Source organism: Triticum aestivum, chromosome 5A (assembly GCF_018294505.1).
Source record: "Triticum aestivum cultivar Chinese Spring chromosome 5A, IWGSC CS RefSeq v2.1, whole genome shotgun sequence".
Lineage (NCBI taxonomy): Eukaryota > Viridiplantae > Streptophyta > Magnoliopsida > Poales > Poaceae > Triticum > Triticum aestivum.
Genome location: NC_057806.1, coordinates 463700243 through 463723570, shown reverse-complemented (window position 1 = coordinate 463723570; position 23328 = coordinate 463700243).

The following is a 23328-nucleotide window of genomic DNA, read 5'->3' as shown; positions in this document are numbered from 1 at the left end:
CTTTCAGAAATTGTATGCCCCAAGACAATACCTTCATTAACCATAAAGTGGCACTTCTCCCAATTCAAGACAAGATTATTTTCTTCACATCTCTGTAAAACTCGAGCAAGGTTGCTTAAGCAATCATCAAAAGAAGTTCCATACATGGAGAAATCATCCATGAAAACCTCAACAATCTTTTCACAAAAGTCAGAGAATATAGCAGTCATACATCTTTGAAAGGTAGCAGGTGCATTACATAAACCAAAAGGCATACGTCTATAAGCAAAGGTACCGAAAGGGCAAGTAAAAGTGGTATTTTCCTGATCCTCTTTCGACACAGGTATTTGAGAGAAACCAGAATAACCGTCTAGAAAGCAAAATATGTATGTTTGGATAATATTTCTAGCATTTGATCAATAAAAGGTAAAGGGTAATGATCCTTTCTAATAGCTTTATTTCATTTGCGTAAATCAATTACCATTCTATAACCTGTAACAATCCTTTGTGGAATAAATTCGTCTTTATCATTAGGAACAACAGTAATACCTCCCTTCTTAGGGACACAATGGACAGGAGTTACCCACTGACTATCAGCAACATGATAAATTATACCTGCCTCCAGAAGCTTTAATATTTCATTTCTTACCACTTCTTTCATCTTAGGATTTAACCGTCGTTGGTGATCAACAACCGGTTTAGCGTCTTTCTCCAATTTTATTTTGTGCTGGCATAGAGTGGGACTAATGCCCTTAAGATCATCAAGAGTATATCCAATAGCAGCATGATGCTTCTTTAGAGTTTTTAATAATTTCACTTCTTCCTGCTCTGAAAGCTTAGCACTAATAATAACAGGATATATCTTCTTTTCATCAAGATAAGCATATTTAAGAGTATCAGGTAATGGTTTAAACTCAAACATGGGATCACCCCTCGGTGGAGGAGGATCCCCTAGAATTTCAACAGGCAACTTGTGTTTCGAAATAGGTCCCTGTTTAAAGAATACTTTATCTATTTCCCTTCTTTCATTCATAAACATATCATTTCCATGGTCTGGCAAATATTGTTCTAAAGGATCATTCGGAGGCACGACAATAGAAGCAAGACCAATAACTTCATATTTACTAGGCAATTCTTTATCATGGGGTTGTCTATGAAATTTAGCAAAATTAAAATCATGAGACATATCCCCTAAACCAACAGTAACAATATCCTTTTCGCAATCTAACTTAGCATTAACAGTATTCAAGAAGGGTCTACCAAATATAATGGGACAAAAGTCATCTTGTGGGGAAGCAAGAAAAAGAAAATCAGTAGGATATTTAATTTTCCCACATAATACTTCAACATCTCTAACAATCCCAACTACTGAAATAGTATCTTTATTGGCAAGCTTAATAGTAACATCAATATCTTTATCTCAGCAGGTGCAATATCATGCATAATTTCTTTATATAAAGTATAAGGTATTGCATTGACACTAGCAACCATATCACATAAGCCATGATAACAATGATCTCCTATTTTAACAGAAACAATAGGAATGCCAACAACAGGTCTATGTTTATTTTACGTATCGGGTCTAGCAATTCTAGCAGCTTCATCACAAAAGTAAATAACATGCCCATCAATATTATCGACCAACAGATCCTTAACCATAGCAATACTAGGTTCAACTTGAATTTTCTCAGAGGGTGTAGGTGTTCTAGCATTACTCTTACGAACCACAGTTGAAGCTTTAGCATGATCCTTATTCTAACAGGGAAAGGTGGTTTCTCAATATAAGCGGTAGGAACAATAGGATCAACATTATAAGTGATAGTCTTTTCTTCAACTTTAATAGGTTCGACTACTTTTAGTTCAATGGGAGGATTATATTTAAACCACTTCTCCTTAGGGAGATCAACATTAGTAGCAAATGATTCACAGAAAGAAGCTACTATCTCAGAGTCAAGTCCATATCTAGTGCTAAATTCATGAAAAGCATCAGTATCCACAAAAGATTTAACATAATCAAACTTAGGTGTTATACCTGACTCCTTACCTTTGTCGAGTTCCCAATCTTCGGAGTTGCGTTTAATTCTTTCCAATAAATCCCATCTGAATTCAATAGTCTTCATCATAATAGAACCAGTACAAGAAGTATTGAGCATGGAGCGATTATTGAGAGAAAGCCGAGCATATTTTTTTTGAATAATAACTTCTCTTGAGAGCTCATGATTCGGGCATGAATATAACATTGACTTAAGCCTCCCCCAAGCTTGAACGATGCTTTCTCCTTCACGAGGCCAAAAATTATATATGTAATTATGATCACGATGAACAATACGCATAGGATAAACCTTCTGATGAAATTCCAATTTCAATCGTTTGTAGTTCCGTGATCCCATATCATCATATAGCCTATACCATGTCAATGCCTCTCCCTTCAAAGCTAAAGGGAAGTCCTTCTTCTTGATAACATCGTCGGGCATACCTGCAAGCTTAAATAATCCACAAACTTCATCCACATAGATTAAGTGTATATCGGGATGCAATGTTCCATCTCCTGCAAAAAGATTAGCTAGCAGTTTCTCTATCATACCCGAAGGAATTTCAAAGTAAACATTTTCAGTAGGTTCAGTAGGTTGAGGAGCAACTCTTCGCTCTACTGGTCGGGGTGAAGATACCCTGAACAAGCCCCTCAAAGGATTATGTTCCATAGTAACAAGTGACAGTAAATTTCAGCACACTATATAAATTTTTCCTTACCAAAGGCGCTTCACTACCCGGCAACAGCGCCAGAAAAGAGTCTTGATGACCCACAATTTTAGGGGATCTATCGTAGCCTTTTCGATAAGTAAGAGTGTCAAACCCAATGAGGAGCAGAAGGAAATGATAAGCAATTTTCAGTAAGGTATTCTCTGCAAGCACTGAAATTATTGGTAACAAATAGTTTTGTGATAAGATAGTTTGTAACGAGTAACAAGTAATGCAAGTAAATAAGGTGCAGCAGTATGGCCCAATCCTTTTTGTAGAAAAGGACAAGCCTCGACAAATTCTTATATAAAGGAAAGCGCTCCCGAGGACACATGGGAATTATCGTCAAGCTAGTTTTCATCATGTTCATATGATTCACGTTTGGTACTTTGATAATTTGATATGTGGGTGGACCGGGGCTTGGGTACTTCCCGTCCTTGGACAAGCATCCCACTTATGATTAACCCCTATTGCAAGCATCCGCAACTACAACAGAAGCATTAAGGTAAACCTAACCATAGCATGAAACATATGGATCCAAATCAGCCCCTCACGAAGCAACGCATAAACTAGGGTTTAAGCTTCTGTCACTCTAGCAACCCATCATCTACTTATTACTTACCAATGCCTCCCTCTAGGCCCAAAAAATTGTGAAGTGGCATGTAATTGATGTTCACATAACACCACTAGAGGAAAGACAACATACATCTCATCAAAATATCGAACGAATACCAAATTCACATGACTACTTATAACAAGACTTCTCCAATGTCCTCAAGAACAAATGTATCTACTCATAAATGATATTCATGGTCATAATTAGAGGGGTATTAATGTGCATAAAGGATCTGAACATATAATCTTCCATCAAATAAACCAACTAGCATCAACTACAAGGAGTAATCAACACTACTAGCAACCCACATGTACCAATCTGAGGTTTTAAGACAAAGATCGGATACAAGAGATAAACTAGGGTTTGAGAGGAGATGGTGCTGGTGAAGATGTTGATGGAGATTGACCCCCTCCCGATGAGAGGATCGACGGTGATGACGATGGTGACGATTTCCCCCTCTCGCAGGGATGTTTCCCTAGCAGAACAGCTCCGCCGGAGCCCTAGATTGGTTCCGCCAAGGTTCTGCCTCGAGACGGCGGCGCTTCGTCCTGAAAGCTTCCTTTTGATTTTTTTTCCAGGGCAAAAGACACCTTATACTAGAATATGGGCATCGGGGGGCTTCCAGGTGGCCCACGAGGCAGGGGGTGCGCCCAGGGGGTAGGGCACGCCCTCCACCCTCGTGGACAGTGGGTGGGCCCCCTCTGGTGCTTTCTTCGCCCAATATTTTTAATATATTCCAAAACTGACTTTCGTGGAGTTTTAGGACTTTTGGAGTTGTGCAGAATAGGTCTCTAATATTTGCTCCTTTTCCAGCTGAGAATTCCAGTTGACGGCATTCTCCCTCTTCATGTAAACCTTGTAAAATAAGAGAGAAAAGGCATAAGTATTGTGACATAATGTGTAATAACAGCCCATAATGCAATAAATATCAATATAAAAGCATGATGCAAAATGGACGTATCAATACATTGGAGACATATCAGCATCCCCAAGCTTAGTTCCTGCTCGTCCTCGAGTAGGTAAATGATAAAAACAGAATTTTTGATGTGGAATGCTGCCTAACATGTCATCTCATATTATTTTCCTTATAGCATGGACATTTGTACTTTTATATGGTTCAAAGTAATAGTCTAGTTTTGACATGAGACTTAAATACTCAAGCATATCAACAAGCAAACATGTCTTTCAAAATATCAATGCCAAAATAAGTTATCCCTAGCCCATCATGCTCAACCATTGATCCATTCATGAAACGCACTCGCATATTAGCTACACCCAATGCTCAAGTACGATCATAGTAACCCCTAGTTGGTGCTTTATAAGAGAAGATGGAGATTCAAATTAAAAATAAAAATTGCATAAAGTAAAAGAAAGGCCCTTCGCGGAGGGAAGTAGGGATTTGTAGAGGTGCCAGAGCTCAAAGCGAAAAACATAGAGATAAAAACATTTTGGGAGGCATGCTTTTCCTGTCAATGAGAATGATCAAGTAGTTCCCAATACTTTCCATGCTAGATATATCATAGGCGGTTCCCAATCAGAAATTAAATTTTATTCCTTTTTCAACCATACTTTCACTTTTCATGGCTAGCCGTATCCATGGGTGCCTTCCATACCAACACTTTCCAAGGAATTTATTATTTGACAACATAAAGTAAATTCATTTTTCATTTCAGGACTGGGCATCCCTAATACCTTTGAATTACTCTCGTGCAATGACAAGTGAATAAACACTCATCGTGAGAATAACATATCTAGCATGGAAATATATTAGCCACCCCCTACTGATTCATGATCGGTACAAGCACACAAAAGAGAAATTTATTTTGAAAATTAGAGATGGCACATTGCTTAGAACGGCACGGAAATACCGCATGTAGGTAGGTATGGTGGACTCATGTGGAAAAATTAGTTTAAAGGATTTTGGATGCACAAGTAGTGATCATACTTAGTGCAAAATGAAGGCTAGCAAAAGATTGAGAAGCGACCAACCAAGAAACGAATAATCTCATAAGCGAGCATTAAGCATAATTATCACCGGATAATACACCACAAATAGGATGTAATTTCATTGCATAACTATTGATTTTCATGCTTGCATAGGGAATCACAAACCTTAACACCAATATTCTTACTAAAGCATAATTACTCATCAACATGACTCACATATCACATCATCATGTCTCAAAACTATACAAGGAATCAAGTTTATTTTGTCCAATGATCTTCATGAAAGTTTTTATTATATCCTTCTTGGATATCTATCACTTTGGAACTAATTTTCATGTGTTGCTTTTGATAAGCTCAAACAAATATAAGTGAAGATCATGAGCATAATATGTCTTTCTCCCAAATTAATTTAACTAGAGCAAGAGAGAATTTCTTAAAAAAATTACTAACTCCCAATAAATCTAAGTGAAGCATGAGATCATTTCTTCAAAAATACTGAAGCACACCATGCTAAAAAAGATATAAGTGAAGCACTAGAGCAATTCCATAGCTCATAAAGATTTAAGTGGAGCATAGAGAGCAATTCTAACAAGTCATGGCATAATTTTGGCTCTCTCAAATAGGTGTGTCCAGCAAGGATTCAAGACTTAAAAAAACAAAGCAAGCAAAGACTCATATCATACAAGACGCTCCAAGTAAAACTCATAGTATGTGACGAATAAAAATATAGTTCTGAGTAAAATACCGATGCTCGTTAGAAGAAAGAGGGTATGCCATTCGGGCATCCCAAAGCTTAGTTGCTTGCTTCTCTTTGGATAATAGCTTGGGATTCCATGGGCATCCCCAAGCTTAGGCTCTTCTTACCCCTTATTCCTTCATCCATCGTAACATCACCCAAAACTTGAAAACTTCAATCACACAAAACTCAACAAAACCTTCGTGAGATTCGTTAGTATAAGAAAGCAAATCACTACTATAAGTACTGTTGCAACCTATTAATATTTTATTCTTGCATTATATATACTGTACTCCAACTTTTCTATGGCAAAAACTTTTCAAAGAAAACCATAGAATCATCAAAACAAGCACACAACGCAAAGAAAACAGAATCTGTCAAAAACAGAACAATCTTTAGCAATCTGGATATTTTGAGTACTTCTGTAAATCCAAAAATTCTGAAAAATTAGGAAAATCTTAGCAATTTGCATATCAATGTTCTTCAAAACGAATTGGTATTTTATCACGCATCTGTTAAAAATGAGAATTATTTTTGTGGGCGCAAAAGTTTCTGTTTTTCAGCAAGATCAAGTCAACTATCACCCAAGAAGACCCTAAAGGCTTTACTTGGCACAAACAGTAATTAAAACACAATCATAACAGTATAATAATTGTGCTAACACTCATGAACAGAAAGAAAAAAGCAAAAATAAATTTTGTTCATTGGGTTGCGTCCCAACAAGCGCTATCGTTTTACGCCCCTAGCTAGGCATAAAGCAAGGATCTAAGTATTGTCATCTTTGTTTCTAGATCCATAAGATGCCATCATTATTGATTCATAAGGTGGCCTAATTATTGTTCTAGGTAAGTGTTCCACACCCTTCCTTAGTGGAAATTGAAATCTAATATTGCCTTCTTTCATATCAATCATGGCACCAATAGTACGTAAAAACGATCTACCAAGAATAATTGGACAACACAGATTGCAATCAATATCAAGAACAATAAAATATATGGGCACATAATTCCTATTTGAAAGAATAAGAACATCATTAATTCTTCCCATAGGCATTTTAATAGTAGAATCCACCAAGTGCAAATTTAAAGAACACTCATCAATATCGGTATGACCGAGCACATCACATAAAGATCTTGGAATTGTAGAAACACTAGCACCCAAGTCACATAAAGCAAAACACTCATATTTTTAATCTTGACTTTGATAGTAGGTTCCCACTCATCATGCAATTTTCTAGGAATTGAAACTTCTAATTCTATTTTTTCTTCCAAAGCTTTCATCAAAGCATCGACAATATGTTTAGTAAAAGCTTTATTTTGTTCATAAGCATGGGGTGAATTCATCATGGATTGCAACAAAGAAATACAATCAATCAAAGAGAAACTATCATAATTAAAGTCTTTGTAATCCAAAAGAGTGGGCACATCACTAGTTAAAGTTTTGACATCTTCAAACCCAATTTTATCAATTTTCTCAACAAGATTTTCACCCTCCAAATTATCCAGACGCCTTCTAGCTAAAGTTTACTCTTCTCCAGTCCCTTTATAATCAATTTTAATTTTACTAAACAAGGAATCAATAGAAGAAACACCAATCATTTTAAGATCTTTATCACTTTTATGAAAGCAATCACGAGAAAACGCTTTTTCTAAAAAATATCTTCTAGCTCTAAGCATAGAGGATCTTTTCTTACTTTTATCAATAAAAACATAAAGAGCTTTAATTGATTCCTCAACCTTAGGCACTAAAATTTTCATCTTGATATTTTCTACATCATGTGAAATTCTATCAACACTTCTAGACAAATCATCAATCTTATTCAACTTTTCTTCCATTGTAGCATTGATAACCTTTTGAGTGTTGATAAATTCTTTAATATTATTCTCAAGATGAGAGGTGTTCCTATTATTATTATAAGAAGGATTACCATAGGAATTACCAAAAATATTAGAGAAATTACTAGAAAAAGTCCTAGTATTAAAATTACATCTATAAGCATTGTTATTGAAATTGTTTCCCGAGATAAATTTCACATCTACGGCATCACTATTTTGCTCAATCAAAGTAGACATAGGCACATCATTAAAATCAATAGGAGCACTTTTATTAGCAACCAATTTCATAAGAGCATCAACTTTTTCACTCAAAGAAGAAATTTCTTCAACCGAATTAACTTTTTTACTAGTAGGAGCTCTTTCTGTATACCATTGTGAATTATTTGCCATAATATTATCAAGCAATTTGGTGGCTTCACCCAAAGTAATTTCCATAAAAGTACCATCCACGGAGGAATCTAAAAGATTACGAGAAACAAAATTCTACCCCACATAAAATTTTTATATGATCATCCAAAGATTTCACCCATGACTTGTGCAATTCCTTAGCATCATTTTCATCCTTTCCCAAGATCGTGAAACATGATCATGTTCAAGTTGCTTGAAATTCATAATCTGGGTTCTAAGGGAAATAATTTTTGCGGGCGGAAAATATTTAGTAATAAAAGCATCTTCGCACTTATCCCAAGAATCGATACTATTGCAAGGCAAAGAAGAAAACCAAATTTTTGCATGATCTCGCAAATAAAGCGGAAATAATTTCATCTTCACAACATCATTGTCCACATCTTTTTATTTTGCATATCGCATAATTGCACGAATGTGTTAAGATGGGACATGGCATCCTCACTAGGAGTACCAGAAAATTGATCTTTCGTAACAAGATTCAGTAAAGCGATATGAATATCACAAGACTCCGCACTAGTGGCGAGAGGAGCAATTGGAGTGCCAATAAAATCATTGTTGTTGGTATTGGAGAAATCACACAACTTGGTGTTCTCTTGAGTCATTGTGACTACGCAACAAGATTGCACTAAAAACAGATCCGGCAAGAAAAACAACGAACAAAAAATAGGGTGAATAAAACGGCAAATTTTTGTGAAGTGGGAGAGGAAAACGAGAGGCAAATAGCAAATAATGTAAATTGCGAGGAGATGAGATTTGTGATTAGGAACCTGGTAGATGTTGATGATGTCTCCCCGACAATGGCGCGAGAAATTCCTTTTGATGTCTGCTAGAACTACATCAGTATTTCCCCAAAGAGGAAGGGATGATGCAGTACAACAACCTTAGGTATTTCCCTCAGTGATGAGACCAAGGTTATCGAACCAGTACAAGGACCATGCAACACTACTTGAACGGCACATGCACACAAATAACAAATATGTAGGCGTCCTGGGAATGGGGGTCCCCAGGCTTGCCTGCCTGCGGCCCGCGGCATGGCTAAGCTAGCAGGCCGTACGGCCCACCTTCATTAACAAGGCATCCAAGACCCTCGCGAGGGGCCAAGCCTCGCGAGGCGGACGACACAAGACCTCCTCTGGAGCAGCCTAGTCAAGCAGGCTCACGAGGAGCAGAGATATCAAGGCGAGGTGAACCTCACGAAGCTCTCATGACGTGAGCCATGAGGATCGACACCAGGCGGGCGCCAGCACGCACAACGTCCTTGTTTCCTCTTTGTTGCTAAGGAAACCAGCGCAGGCGAGGAGTACCGAGGCATCAGGCAAATGCTACCATTTTGGTGCAACAAGACCAAGACCAGAAGGACGGCAAGACGGACGTCATCGTGGAGCCCAAGACGACGTCACCACCAGAGCCTTTGGCACGCGAAGACCACTTTTGTCAGGATAGCTTGTACTAGCCGTCCCCCTTTAAATTTGCCCGCCATTGTTGGCTCCCTTCCCGCTCAAGATTTGGGAAGAGGACCAGGGCCTCTATAAGTAGGACTAGCCACTACCATAGGCAAAGAGGACGAGATCTTAGATCACTCTCACCCACACAAGTTAGCCCAGCACAAGAACACCTCAACCTCAGGAGGTTGTTCTTCCGATTGTATTGTTCATCATCATCCCAAGAGACAATCCACCACCACCACACTGGAGTAGGGTATTACACCACAACGGTGGCCCGGACCAGTATAAATCTTGTGTCTTTCCGTGCTGCGAGTTCGTCGAGTTCGTCTGCGAGATCTTAGCTAGTTAGGGCGTAGATCGGTGGGAGGAAAAGACTTCGCGCGCAACCCAGTGTTTGAACCTTAAGGGTTTGCCAGAACCCCACATCCGACATTTGGCGTGCTAGGTAGGGGTGTGCCGTACCTTTCCTTCCATCAGTTCGTCGCTCCGTCGCTGCATCGTCTCCATGGCGGACGCTCGCCATGCTCGAGCCGAGCGTCGGGCTGCCCTCACCGCCCTCATCGCTCAGACGGCTCCCATCGGCGGGCCGCCACGTCGTTCTCTCTCTCCCGCCGCCAATGCTGCCACCGGCCCGGTGGGGAACGAGCAGCAAGCGTCTTCGCTGCATCCTTCGGTGCGGCAAGACGGCCACACCGCCACTCCATCGCTAGCCCCAGCCGGCTCTTCGTCTCATGCACACCGCGCTCCCATGGAGACGCGGGCCGCACTCATCACCGCAAATGAGCTCCTACGCTACCGCCCAGTCGACGACCTCTAAGAGGAGAGGCTTGACCGCGTCGCCGAGCTCGTCTGCGCCATAGGGGGCTCCCCAGCGTCGTCCCTCTCTCAGCCTCACTCTCAGCTAGCCACGGGCGACGAGGCCCGAGGCGCGCCTCCACCACCCCAGCCCAAAGACGGCGCCTTGGCACCAAGGCGTGCGGCCTCGCGGTGTGATCCGCCACGACCGGTGCCCGCGCGCGAAGAGAGAAGCTACCAAGAAATCCCAAGGCCGCGAGAAGCTGCACCAGCACTTCCCACGCCGCCTCGTCAAGACCGTGCGCCGCTTGCGGCAGCGCTGCGCGGACCTCGACAAGACCAAGCTCCACCCGCAAGGCGGGCCCCAGTAACCACGGCCAGCTGCCGCGCCTTCACCCCCGAGCTGCGCAGCGTCGCCTGGCCAGGCAAGTTCAAGCCGGATCTACCTCCTCACTACGACGGCACCGCCGACCCTGCAAAGTTCATGCAGCTCTACGAGCTAAGCATCGAAGCAGCCAACGGCGACGAGAAAGTCATGGTGAACTGGTTTCCCATGGCTCTCAAGGATGGGCCCCACACCTGGCTCCTGAACCTGCAGCACAGCTCGATCTCCTCCTGGGATGAGATGCGCGACCGCTTCGTCGCTGCTATGTCTTAAGCTTGCGTTGGTTTTCCCCGAAGAGGAAGGGATGATGCAGCAGAGTAGCTTAAGTATTTCCCTCAGTTTTTGAGAACCAAGGTATCAATCCAGTAGGAGGCCACGCTCAAGTCCCTCGTACCTGCACAAAACGGTAGCTACTCGCAACCAATGTGATTAGGGGTTGTCAATCCCTTCACGGTCACTTACGAGAGAGAGATCTGATAGATATAATATTTTTGGTATTATTGGTATAAAGATGCAAAGTAAAAAGTAAAGGCAAAGTAAAAAAAGCAAAGCAAGATTAAAGTGATGGAGATTGCTATGATGAGAATAGACCCGGGGGCCATAGGTTTCACTAGTGGCTTCTCTCAAGAGCATAAGTATTCTATGGTGGGTGAACAAATTACTGTTGAGCAATTGACAGAATTGAGCATAGTTATGAGAATATCTAGGCATGATCATGTATATAGGCATCACATCCGTGACAAGTAGACTGAAAAGATTCTACATCTACTACTATTACTCCACTCATCGACCGCTATCCAGCATGCATCTAGAGTATTAAGTTAAAAACAGAGTAACGCCTTAAGCAAGATGACATGATATAGAGAGATAAATTCATGCAATATGAAATAAACCCCATCTTGTTATCCTAGATGGCAACGATGCAATACGTGCCTTGCTGCCCCTTCTGTCATAGGGAAAGTACACCACAAGATCGAACCCAAAGCTAAGCACTTCTCCCATGGCAAGAACTACCAATCTAGTTGGCCAAACCAAACGGATAATTCGAAGAGACTTGCAAAGATAACCAATCATACATAAAAGATTTCAGAGAAGATTCAAATATTATTCATAGATAGACTTGATCATAAACCCACAATTCATCAGTCTCAACAAACACACCATAAAAAGAAGATTACATCGAATAGATCTCCACAAGAGAGGGGGAGAACTTTGTATTGAGATTCAAAGAGAGAGAACAAGCCATCTATCTACTAACTATGGACCCGAAGGTCTGAGGTAAACTACTCACACTTCATCGGAGGGGCTAGGATGATGTAGAAGACCTCCGTGATGACGGCCCTCTCCGGTGGAGCTCCGGAACAGGCCCCAAGATGGGATGTCGTGGATACAGAAAGTTGCGGTGGTGGAATTAGGTTTTTGGCTCCTCTTCTGATCGTTTGGGGGTACGTATGTATATATAGGAGGAAGGAGTACGTTGGTGGAGCACCGAGGGGCCCACGAGGCAGGGGAGGCAGGAGCGCGCCCTAGGGGGGCGCGCCCCCATCCTCGTGACCTCCTCTTTGACTCCTTGGAGTAGGGTCCAAGTCTCCTGGATCACATTCAGTGAGAAAATCACATTCCCGAAGGTTTTATTCCGTTTGGACTCCGTTTGATATTCTGTTTCTCTGAAACACTGAAATAGGCAAAAAAAACAGCAATTCTGGGTTGGGCCTCCGATTAATTGTTAGTCCCAAAAATAATATAAAAGTGGAAAATAAAGCCCAATGTAGTCCAAAATAGTAGATAATATAGCATGGAGCAATCAAAAATTATAGATACGTTGGAGACGTATCAGTTGCCAACTTCCAGGGCACTCGCGACCGCCCGCCGGCTGCGACCGACCTGCGCCACATCAAGCAACAACCAGGGGAGACCCTCCAGAAGTACATCCAGCGCTTCAACAGCACTCGCCTCAAGATCCCCAAGGTCACGGATGAGGCCATCATCTCCGCATTCTCCGACGGCGTCCGTGACGTCAAGATGAAGGAAGAGCTTGCCATCCTCGAGGAGCTCTGCACGTCTCAGGAGCTGTTCAACCTGGCGACCAAGTGCGCGAGAGCTGAGGAGGGGCGCCTTTCCATCCTTGAGCTGCCAGCCGCAGGCATAGAGGAGAAGAAAGCCAAGGCCAAGGACGTGAAGCGCAAGGAAGCGGTAGTGCTAGCTGCGGAGCCCGACACCAAACGGGGCCGAGATCAGCACGAGTCATCCAAGAACTGCCAACCATTCTGCGCCTTCCACAACCTAAACACCCACAACACCAGCGACTGCCAAGAGCTTCGAGCCCTACACGAGGGACGCATGGTCGATGCCTCGAGCGCAGCGACCGGGGCTACGGCCGTGGCGGAGGACGAGGAGCCGGATGTTGGGACGACCATGGCCCGCGCCAGGAAAGGCGCGACATGCCTCGTGAGGACTACTGGCAGGACCATCCTCGCGAGGGGCCCTGGAGGGACCAGCCTCGTGAGGATCGCCCCCAAGGCAACGCCACTCTTCCTCCACTGCCGCCAAGAAGGGACGACGACCATCATCAGGACGAGGGGGCTGGGGGCTTCCAGGAGCCACATGCAATCGCCTGCATCTTGGGCGGCGCCCAGGCCCCAGCCTCTCAATGCATCTTCAAACGGTTCGCTCGCAAGGTGAACGCAGCGCTCCCCAAGATTGAGGCCGCGCGCCCGCTCAAGTGGTCCCAGTGCACCATCATTTTCGACTCAGCAGATCAGCTCAAGTGCGCGGCCACCGCCACTGTCCTCCCGATGTTGTGTTCCCCGGTCATCAGCAATGTGCAAGTTACCAAGACTCTCATTGACGACCGTGCAGGGCTCAACGTCCTGTCCGTTGACACCTTCGACAACCTCCAAGTGCCATATGAGTAGCTCCTGCCTACCAAACCTTTCTTAGGAGTGACCGAAGGTTCCACCACACCGATAGGACGAGTCCGCCTGCCTGTCACCTTCGGCACACGCGACAACTATCGCACCGAGCTCATCGACTACAGCGTCGCGCACATCCGCCTGTTGTACAACGCCATCCTCGGGTATCCAGCCCTAACAAAGTTCATGGCGGTCACCCACCACGGCTACAATGTCCTCAAGATGCCTAGAAGTGGCGGGGTCATCACGATCCCATGTGAAGAAAGGGATGCGGTGTGCTCCCTCGAGCACGCCTTCCAAGCTGCAGCAATCGACGACCCCGATAGTAGAAGTGAGGGCCCTCTGAAGGCCATCTCCAAGAAGAAGGAGATGCGACGTGCAGGACCTCAGGAAGATGGCGTCGCGGCGGGAGCCTCGTCAGGATCAGCGTCTGTCCCAGGGCGCCTCCCTCCATCGCGTAGGAAGGCGCGCCCAGCGCCCTCCTCGGGCAGGGCTCGGAGGCTCCCTTCTGGAGGGCCTCAGGCCTTACCAACCTCACGAGGGAGGTGCTTGGGTGCCACTTGGAGGCGTGCCACGAGGCACGTTTTCCTCAGGAGGACGAATGGCAAGGGGTGCCCACCGCTTAGGAGTTCATCGCCAAGACCACACAGGAACTACAAGACGCAAGAGCCATGTGCGGCGACAGCCGCTCACAGGGCGTGCCTCACCACCCAGGCGAGGGTGCTGAGCTGCATGCCTGCATCGACATCCTAGGGCTCAACAGGGCCGCGTCTCAGGAGCGCTTCTGGCCTTCGCATGTGGGCCGTTGCGAGGGCCCGCCACACAGTTGCGTTTGTATGCCCCTCGGCTTGCCGAACGTGGCGTCGGCCTATCAGCGCGCCGTGTGGCATGACCTGGCGGCTTAAGAGGCCAGGCACCACGTCATCCTGGAGGGAATGGAGACGGTCTTCGGGAAGCCTCCTGAGCCCCGAGCCTCCTGAGGCTTAGGGCTCCGGTGGCTCATGAGGAGTCCTTTCTTCGACGCACGCCTTTAGCTGCACCAACTCTGCTTCGTCTACAGAACCAGGTGACATCTTCCAAGCTCGTTAAGCTAGGAGCGCCCCTTGGGCTGCATTATTCCCAGGCCGTGTGGGTCCGTCCCTACGGCATGTATCCCATTTGCTTATATCTTTAACTTACCTTGCTGGGGGCACCCCTCAGGCTACATCATCCCCAAGCCGCTCGGGCCGGACCCAGTGGCATATATCTTCCTGCATTTACCCAAGCTGATTTGCCTTCCTTGCTTCACCTGCCTGCGGTTATCGCCTGCTCGATCATCGCCTCCCACGGGGCCTCCTCACAGGCACGACGCTGGTGCATGGGTCCGTCCCTGCCACGTCGACAAAATCTGAGCGGTCGAGCTCTGGCTCGCGGCACGCCTCACGCACGTCACCTCACCAGGCCCTCAATGCCTTCACTTCATCCGGACCAACCAGCGGCAGGCTGACGGCTGTAATGGCAAACCATGTTCTTCTTGTGCCTGTTCACAGGGACCCCGCGGGGAGGATAGCAAGCGGCACCGCGAATCTATTTTTCTCTCGTGTAATCCGCTTGCGCGTTAAAAGGGGGGCTCCTGAGCATCGCGACTCAGGAGCCCTTACTAGCTCTCCAGCCCTCACCCCTTGGTCTTGACCACGGCATCGCGACCTGGCATACCAGCGGCGGCTGAGCTCGCTCGAGGGCCGGGACCTGAGGACACAGAGCACTAAGGAAAGCATAGGAGGACGAAAACTTGTATGGGACGGCCTGGCTATGTCGCACGAGTTGGCACGCAGCCCCAGCGCAACGTCAGGAATCGCCACGAAGTTCACAAGATAAGTCTCTCCCTCGGATCGGCTAAATGTCTGGGCCTTAGGGATACTCACGCCTTGCCGCAATCCCGTTGCGGCCACGTCAACTCCCTTTCTTCCCTTACCATGGCGGCTTGAGCGCTAAGGGGGACCTCCTAAGCATCGCGCCTCAGGGGCTCTTACTTGACCTCGGGCCGCACACCTCATGGCCTTGACCACGACACATGACCTGGCATACCAGCGACGGCTGTAGCCTACCTAGGGGCCGGGATCTATCGGCGTAGAGCAACAAGCTATTGCAAGGAAAGAAAGGGGGGACCGAGCCTTAACGGGACGCGTGTTCATCAAATCTTCATAACAGGGAAGATAAGCACAAAAGACATTACAGACCCTTACATGCCCCCACAGGGCGCTTCATGATTCTTCGTAGGAAACAAAAGCTAAAACTAAGGAGGACCCTACCTACACCCCCGTGTGGCAGACGCCATCATCAATAGTGGGCCACGGGAGGCCGGCGCCAACCCCATCCAGATCAGCGGCGGCGACGGCCAAACACGGCAGCACTGCTCCGAGCGCGGTGAGAGCTCGGGGCACGTAGATGTCCTCGCTCGTCTCCGGAGTCTCGTAGAGCTCAGGAGAGCTGCTGGACTCCCAAGGGCTGCTACTGCTGGACTGGTCGCGAGCGGAGCGCGCATCAGCCTCGCGCTCCTCTCCGGAGCAGCACTCCAGGCGGCAGCCCTCGGCATCGAAGACCTTGAAGAAGAGCGTGGAGACGCCGTCGTATTCAAGATGGATCGCGAGGGTGCCCCTCACATGGCAGACCCGCGCGATCTCGCCCCAGCCGCGAGTCATGAAGATCTTGCCGGTGGGGACCGCTTCGATCTCCGCTCCCATCGCCGGAGCGCCGCAGTTGGCATGCTGCAACCAGAGCTCGAGAGCCCCCCTCAACGGCATCACGTCGGAGAAGAACCGCGGGAAGCGGATCCAAGAGCTTGGGGGCATCGGCGCCCACAGCACCAGCTCGCGCGAGGAGTCCATGGTGTGGATTCCTGGGGCGACGGCGCGCGTCGCCGCGGCGCGGCGACCCCGGGCGCGGCGCTGGCGGCGCTGCTCATCGCTCCGCCTTCCTGAGTCCTCGGCTTGGTCATACAGGGGTAGCGAATACCCTGGGGGAGGCCGCTCGCACCAAGGCCTCGTCACCACCTGCATCGCCGCTTCTTCACGGCGATGGATCCACCTCTTCTTCAGCGAAAGTTGCTCTGGGACATCTCGGGGGGCCTTCCCCTTTTCTTCGGCGGAGAACCTTCTGATAGGCACCATTGGTGCTAGCAACGAAGCGAGGGAAAAGAAGCTAGCAGTGGAGCGAGAAGGAAGAAGCAAGCGAGCAAGGAAGAGATGGGCAACAGGGGCTCCGCCCCCTCCCCATTTATAGCAAGAGAAGGCCAACCGGCACCTCCCACGATTGCAAGTAATGATGGTTTTCCTTGCATGTCGCAGGGACTCGTCAAGTCGTGCAGTTGCCAAGGCAGCAAGGGGAAGTGGAGACGCCCGCGTCCAATCAACTGCCACACGTCAACCGAGGCTGCAGGCTTTTGGGGCCCGCGGTGCTCCGTACTTGGCCCTTGGCTTCGCCGCGAAGCCAAGCCCAAGCGCACTGCTACCTCTTGAGCTTGCGTTGGATTTCCGCGAAGAGGAAGGGATGATGCAGCAGAGTAGCATAAGTATTTCCCTCAGTTTTTGAGAACCAAGGTATCAATCCAGTAGGAGGCCACGCTCAAGTCCCTCGTACCTGCACAAAGCGATAGCTACTCGCAACCAACGCGATTAGGGGTTGTTAATCCCTTCACGGTCGCTTATGAGAGTGAGATCTGATAGATATAATATTTTTGGTATTTTTGGTATAGAGATGCAAAGTGAAAAGTAAAAGGCAAAGTAAAAAAGAAAAGCAAGATTAAAGTGATGGAGATTGATATGATGAGAATAGACCCGGGGGCCATAGGTTTCACTAGTGGCTTCTCTCAAGAGCATAAGTATTCTACGATGGGTGAACAAATTACTATTGAGCAATTGAAAGAATTGAGCATACTTATGATAATATCTAGGCATGATCATGTATATAGGCATCACATCCGTGACAAGTAGACCGAAATGATTCTGCATCTACTACTATTACTCCACTCATCGACCGCTATCCAGCATGCATCTAGAGTATTAAGTTAAAAACAGAGTAACGCTTTAAGCAAGATGACATGATGTAGAGAGATAAATTCATGCAATATGAAATAAACCCCATCTTGTTATCCTCGATGGCAATGATGCAATACATGCCTTGCTGCCCCTTCTGTCACTGGGAAAGGACACCGCAAGATCGAACCCAATGCAAAGCACTTCTCCCATGGCAAGAACTACCAATCTAGTTGGCCAAACCAGACGGATAATTCGAAGAGACTTGCAAAGATAACCAATCATACATAAAAGAATTCAGAGAAGATTCAAATATTATTCATAGATAGACTTGACCATAAACCCACAATTCATCGGTCTCAACAAACACACCGCAAAAAGAAGATTACATCGAATAGATCTCCACAAGAGAGGGGGAGAACTTTGTATTGAGATCCAAAAAGAGAGAAGAAGCCATCTAGCTACTAACTATGGACCCGAAGGTCTGAGGTAAACTACTCACACTTCATCGGAGGGGCTATGATGATGTAGAAGCCCTCCGTGATGATGGCCCTCTCCGGCGGAGCTCCGGAACATGCCCCAAGATGGTATCTCGTGGATACAGAAAGTTGCGGCGGTGGAATTAGGTTTTTGGCTCCTGTTCTAATCGTTTGGGGGTACGTAGCTATATATAGGAGGAAGGAGTACGTCGGTGGAGCACCGAGGGGCCCACGAGGCAGGGGCACGCCCTAGGGGGGTGGGCGTGCCCCCCACCCTCATGACTGCCTCTTTGACTCCTTGGAGTAGGGTCCAAGTCTCCTGGATCATGTTCGGTGAGAAAATCACGTTCCCGAAGGTTTTATTCCGTTTGGACTCCCTTTGATATTCTGTTTCTCTGAAATACTGAAATAGGCAAAAAAACAACAATTCTAGGTTGGGCCTCCGGTTAATAGGTTAGTCCCAAAAATAATATAAAAGTGGAAAATAAAGCCCAATATAGTCCAACATAGTAGATAATATAGCATGGAGCAATCAAAAATTATAGATATGTTGGACACGTATCAGGCATCCCCAAGCTTAATTCCTGCTTGTCCTCGAGTAGGTAAATGATAAAAAGAGAATTTTTGATGCAGAGTGCTACTTGGCATAATTTCAATGCAAATCTTCTTAATTGTGATATGAATATTCAGATTCGAAAGATTCAAGACAAAAGTTTATATTGACATAAAAATAATAATACTTCAAGCATACTAACAAAGCAATTATGTCTTCTCAAAATATCGTGGCCAAAGAAAGTTATCCCTACAAAATCATATAGTCTGGCTATGCTCTATCTTCACCACACAAAGTATTTAAATCATGCACAACCCCGACGACAAGCCAAGCAATTGTTTCATACTCTATCTTTTTCAAAACTTTTTTAATCTTCACGCAATACATGAGCGTGAGCCTTGGATATAGCACTATAGGTGGAATAGAATGGTGGTTGTGGAGAAGACAAAAAGGAGAAGATAGTCTCACATCAACTAGGCGTATCAACGGGCTATGGAGATGCCCATCAATAGATATCAATGTGAGTGAGTAGGGATTGCCATGCAACGGATGCACTAGAGCTATAAGTATATGAAAGCTCAAAAAGAAACTAAGTGGGTGTGCATCCAACTTGCTTGCTCATGAAGACCTAGGGAAATTTGAGGAAGCCCATCATTGGAATATACAAGCCAAGTTCTATAATGAAAGATTCCCACTAGTATATGAAAATGACATAACGAGAGACTCTCTATCATGAAGATCATGGTGCTACTTTGAAGCACAAGTGTGGTAAAAGGATAGTAACATTGTCCCTTCTCCTCTCTTTTTCTCTTATTTTTTTATTTATATTTCTTATTTTGGGCCTTTTCTCTTTTTTATGGCCTCTTTTCTTTCTCTTTTTTTGGGCTTCTTTGGCCTCTTCTATTTATTTTTCGTCCGGAGTCTCATCCTGACTTATGGGGGAATCATAGTTTCCATCATTGTTTCCTCACTTGGGACAATGCTCTAAAAATGATGATCATCACACTTTTATTTTTCTTACAACTCAATAATTACAACTCGATACTTAGAACAAAATATGACTCTATATGAATGCCTCCGGCGGTGTACCGGGATATGCAATATGACAATGATGAATGTGTCATGATAAACGGAACGGTGGAAAGTTGCATGGCAATATATCTCGGAATGGCTATGGAAATGCCATAATAGGTAGGTATGGTGGCTGTTTTGAGGAAGGTATATGGTGGGTGTATGATACCGGCGAAAGGTGCGCGGTATTAGAGAGGCTAGCAAAGGTGGAAGGGTGAGAGTGCGTATAATCCATGGACTCAACATTAGTCATAAAGAACTCATATACTTATTTCAAAAATCTACAAGTTATCAAAGAAAAGTATTACGCGCATGCTCCTAGGGGGATAGATTTGTAGGAAAAGACCATCGCTCGTCCCTGACCGCCACTCATAAGGAATACAATCAATAAATAAATCATGCTCCGACTTCATCACATAACGGTTCACCATACGTGCATGCTACAGGAATCACAAACTCTAACACGAGTATTCTTTAAATTCACAACTACTCAACTAGCATGACTCTAATATTATCACCTCCATATCTCAAAACAATTATCATGCTTCAATCTTTTCTTAGTATTCAACACACTCAAAAGAAAGTTCCACAAATCTTGAATACCAAGCATATTAAGCAAATTACCATGCTATTAAGACTCTCAAAATAATTTAAGTGAAGCATGAGAGATCAATAGTTTCTTTAAAACAAATCCACCACTGTGCTCTAAAAGATCTAAGTGAAGCACATAGAGCAAAATTATAATGCTCAAAAGATATAAGTGAAGCACATAGAGCAAAATTATAATGCTCAAAAGATATAAGTGAAGCACATAGAGCAAAACTACATAGCTCAAAAGATATAAGTGAAGCACATAGAGTATTCTATCAAATTCTAATTCATGTATGGCTCTCTCAAAAGGTGTGTACATCAAGGATGATTGTGGCACACTAAAACACAAAGACACAAATAATACAAGACGCTCCAAGCAAAACACATATCATGTTGGTGAATAAAAATATAGCTCCAAGTAAATTACCGATGGAAGTGGACGAAAGAGGGGATGCCTTCCGGGGCATCCCCAAGCTTTGACTTATTGGTGTCCTTGGATTATCTTGGGGGTGCCATGGGCATCCCCAAGCTTAGGCTCTTGCCACACCTTATTCCATAATCCATCACAAGAATTCACCCAAAACTTGAAAACTTCACAACACAAAACTTAAAGTAGAAAACTCGTGAGCTCCGTTAGCGAAAGAAAACAAAAAACCACTTCAAGGTACTGTAATGAACTCATTATTTATTTATATTGATTTTAAACCTACTGTATTCCAACTTCTCTATGTATTATAAACTATTTTACTAACCATAGATTCATCAAAATAAGCAAACAACACACGAAAAACAGAATCTGTCAAAAACAGAACAGTCTGTAGTAATCTGTAGCTAGCGCAGGATCTGGAACCCCAACAATTCTAAAATAAATTGCTGGACGTGCGGAATTTATCTATTAATCATCTTCAAAAAGAATTAACTAAATAGCACTCTTCAAATAAAAATTACAGCAGTTCCCGTGAGCGCTAAAGTTTCTGTTTTTTACAGCAACTTCAACAAGACTTTCCCCAAGTCTTCCCAATGGTTCTACTTGGCACAAACACTAATTAAACACAAAAAACACAACCAAAACAGGGGCTAAATAATTTATTTATTACTAAACAGGAGCAAAAATCAAGTAATAAAAATAAAATTGGGTTACCTCCCAACAAGCGCTATCGTTTAACGCCCCTAGCTAGGCATAAAAGCGAGGATAGATCTAGGTATTGCCATCTTTGGTGGGCAATCCATAAGTGGCTCTCATGATAGTTTCATATGGAAATTTTATTTTCTTTCCTGGAAAGTGTTCCATGCCCTTTTTTAATGGAAATTGAATCTAATATTCCCTTCCTTCATATCAATAATCACACCAACCGTTCTAAGGAAAGGTCTACCAAGACTAATAGGGCAAGAAGGATTGCAATCTATATCAAGAACAATGAAATCTACGGGCACATAATTCCTATTTGCAACAATAAGAATATCATTAATCCTTCCCATAGGTTTCTTAATAGTAGAATCCGCAAGATGCAAGTTTAGAGAGCAATCATCAAAATTGCGGAAATCTAGCAAATCACACAAAGTTTTGGGGATAGTGGAAACACTAGCACCCAAATCACACAAAGCATAAAACTCATGATCTTTAGTTTTAATTTTAATAGTTGGTTCCCACTCATCATAGAGTTTTCTAGGGATAGAAACTTTCAACTCAAGTTTTTCTTCATAAGATTGCATCAAGGCATCAACAATATGTTCGGTGAAGGCTTTCTTTTGACTATAAGCATGTGGAGAATTTGGCACGGATTGCAACAAGGAAATAAAATCAATTAAAGAGCAACTTTCATAATTAAATTCCTTGAAATCCAATATAGTGGGTTTAGCAACATCTAGATTTTTATTTCTTTCAATCCCACTTTCATCAATTTCATCGTAAAGATCTAAATACTCTGAATTTTTAGAACGCCTTCTAGGTAAAGGAAGATCATATTCAGTTTCATCAAGATTTGTATTGCAAAATAAAGATTTAATAGGGGACACATCAATAACTTTTAGATCTTCATCTTGATTTTCATAGGAATTGGAAGAACACACTTTAATAAAGGAATCTATGGAAGCACGCATCCTAGCGGTTCTTTCCTTGCACTCATCAATGGAAATTCTCATGGCTTTGAGAGACTCATTGATATCATGCTTAGGAGGAATAGATCTAAGCTTTAAAGAATCAATCTCAAGAGAAATTCTATCAACGTTTCTAGCCAAATCATCAACTTTAAGCAATTTCTCTTCAAGCAAAGCATTAAAATTCTTTTGTGAATTCATAAACTCTTTAACACTATTCTCAAATTCAAAGGGCATCTTATTATAATTTCCATAAGAGTTGTTGTAGGAATTCCCATAATTATTAGAAGGATTACTAGGATATGGCCGAGGATTAAAATTCCCTCTATAAGCGTTGTTACCAAAATTATCCCTACCAACAAAATTCACATCCATAGATTCATTGTTATTCTCAATCAAAGTAGACAAAGGCATATCATTAGGATCATAAGAAACACTCTTAGTAGCAAATAATTTCATAAGTTCACCCATCTTTCCACTCAAAACATTGATTTCTTCTATCGCATGCACTTTTTTATTAGAAGATCTTTCAGTATGCCATTGAGAATAATTAACCATAATATTATCTAGGAGTTTAGTAGCATCTCCTAAAGTGATCTCCATGAAAGTGCCTCCCGCGGCCGAATCTAAAAGATTTCTAGAAGCAAAATTCAATCCGGCATAAATTTTTTGTATAATCATCCACAAATTCAAACCATGAGTAGGGCAATTACGTATCATTAATTTC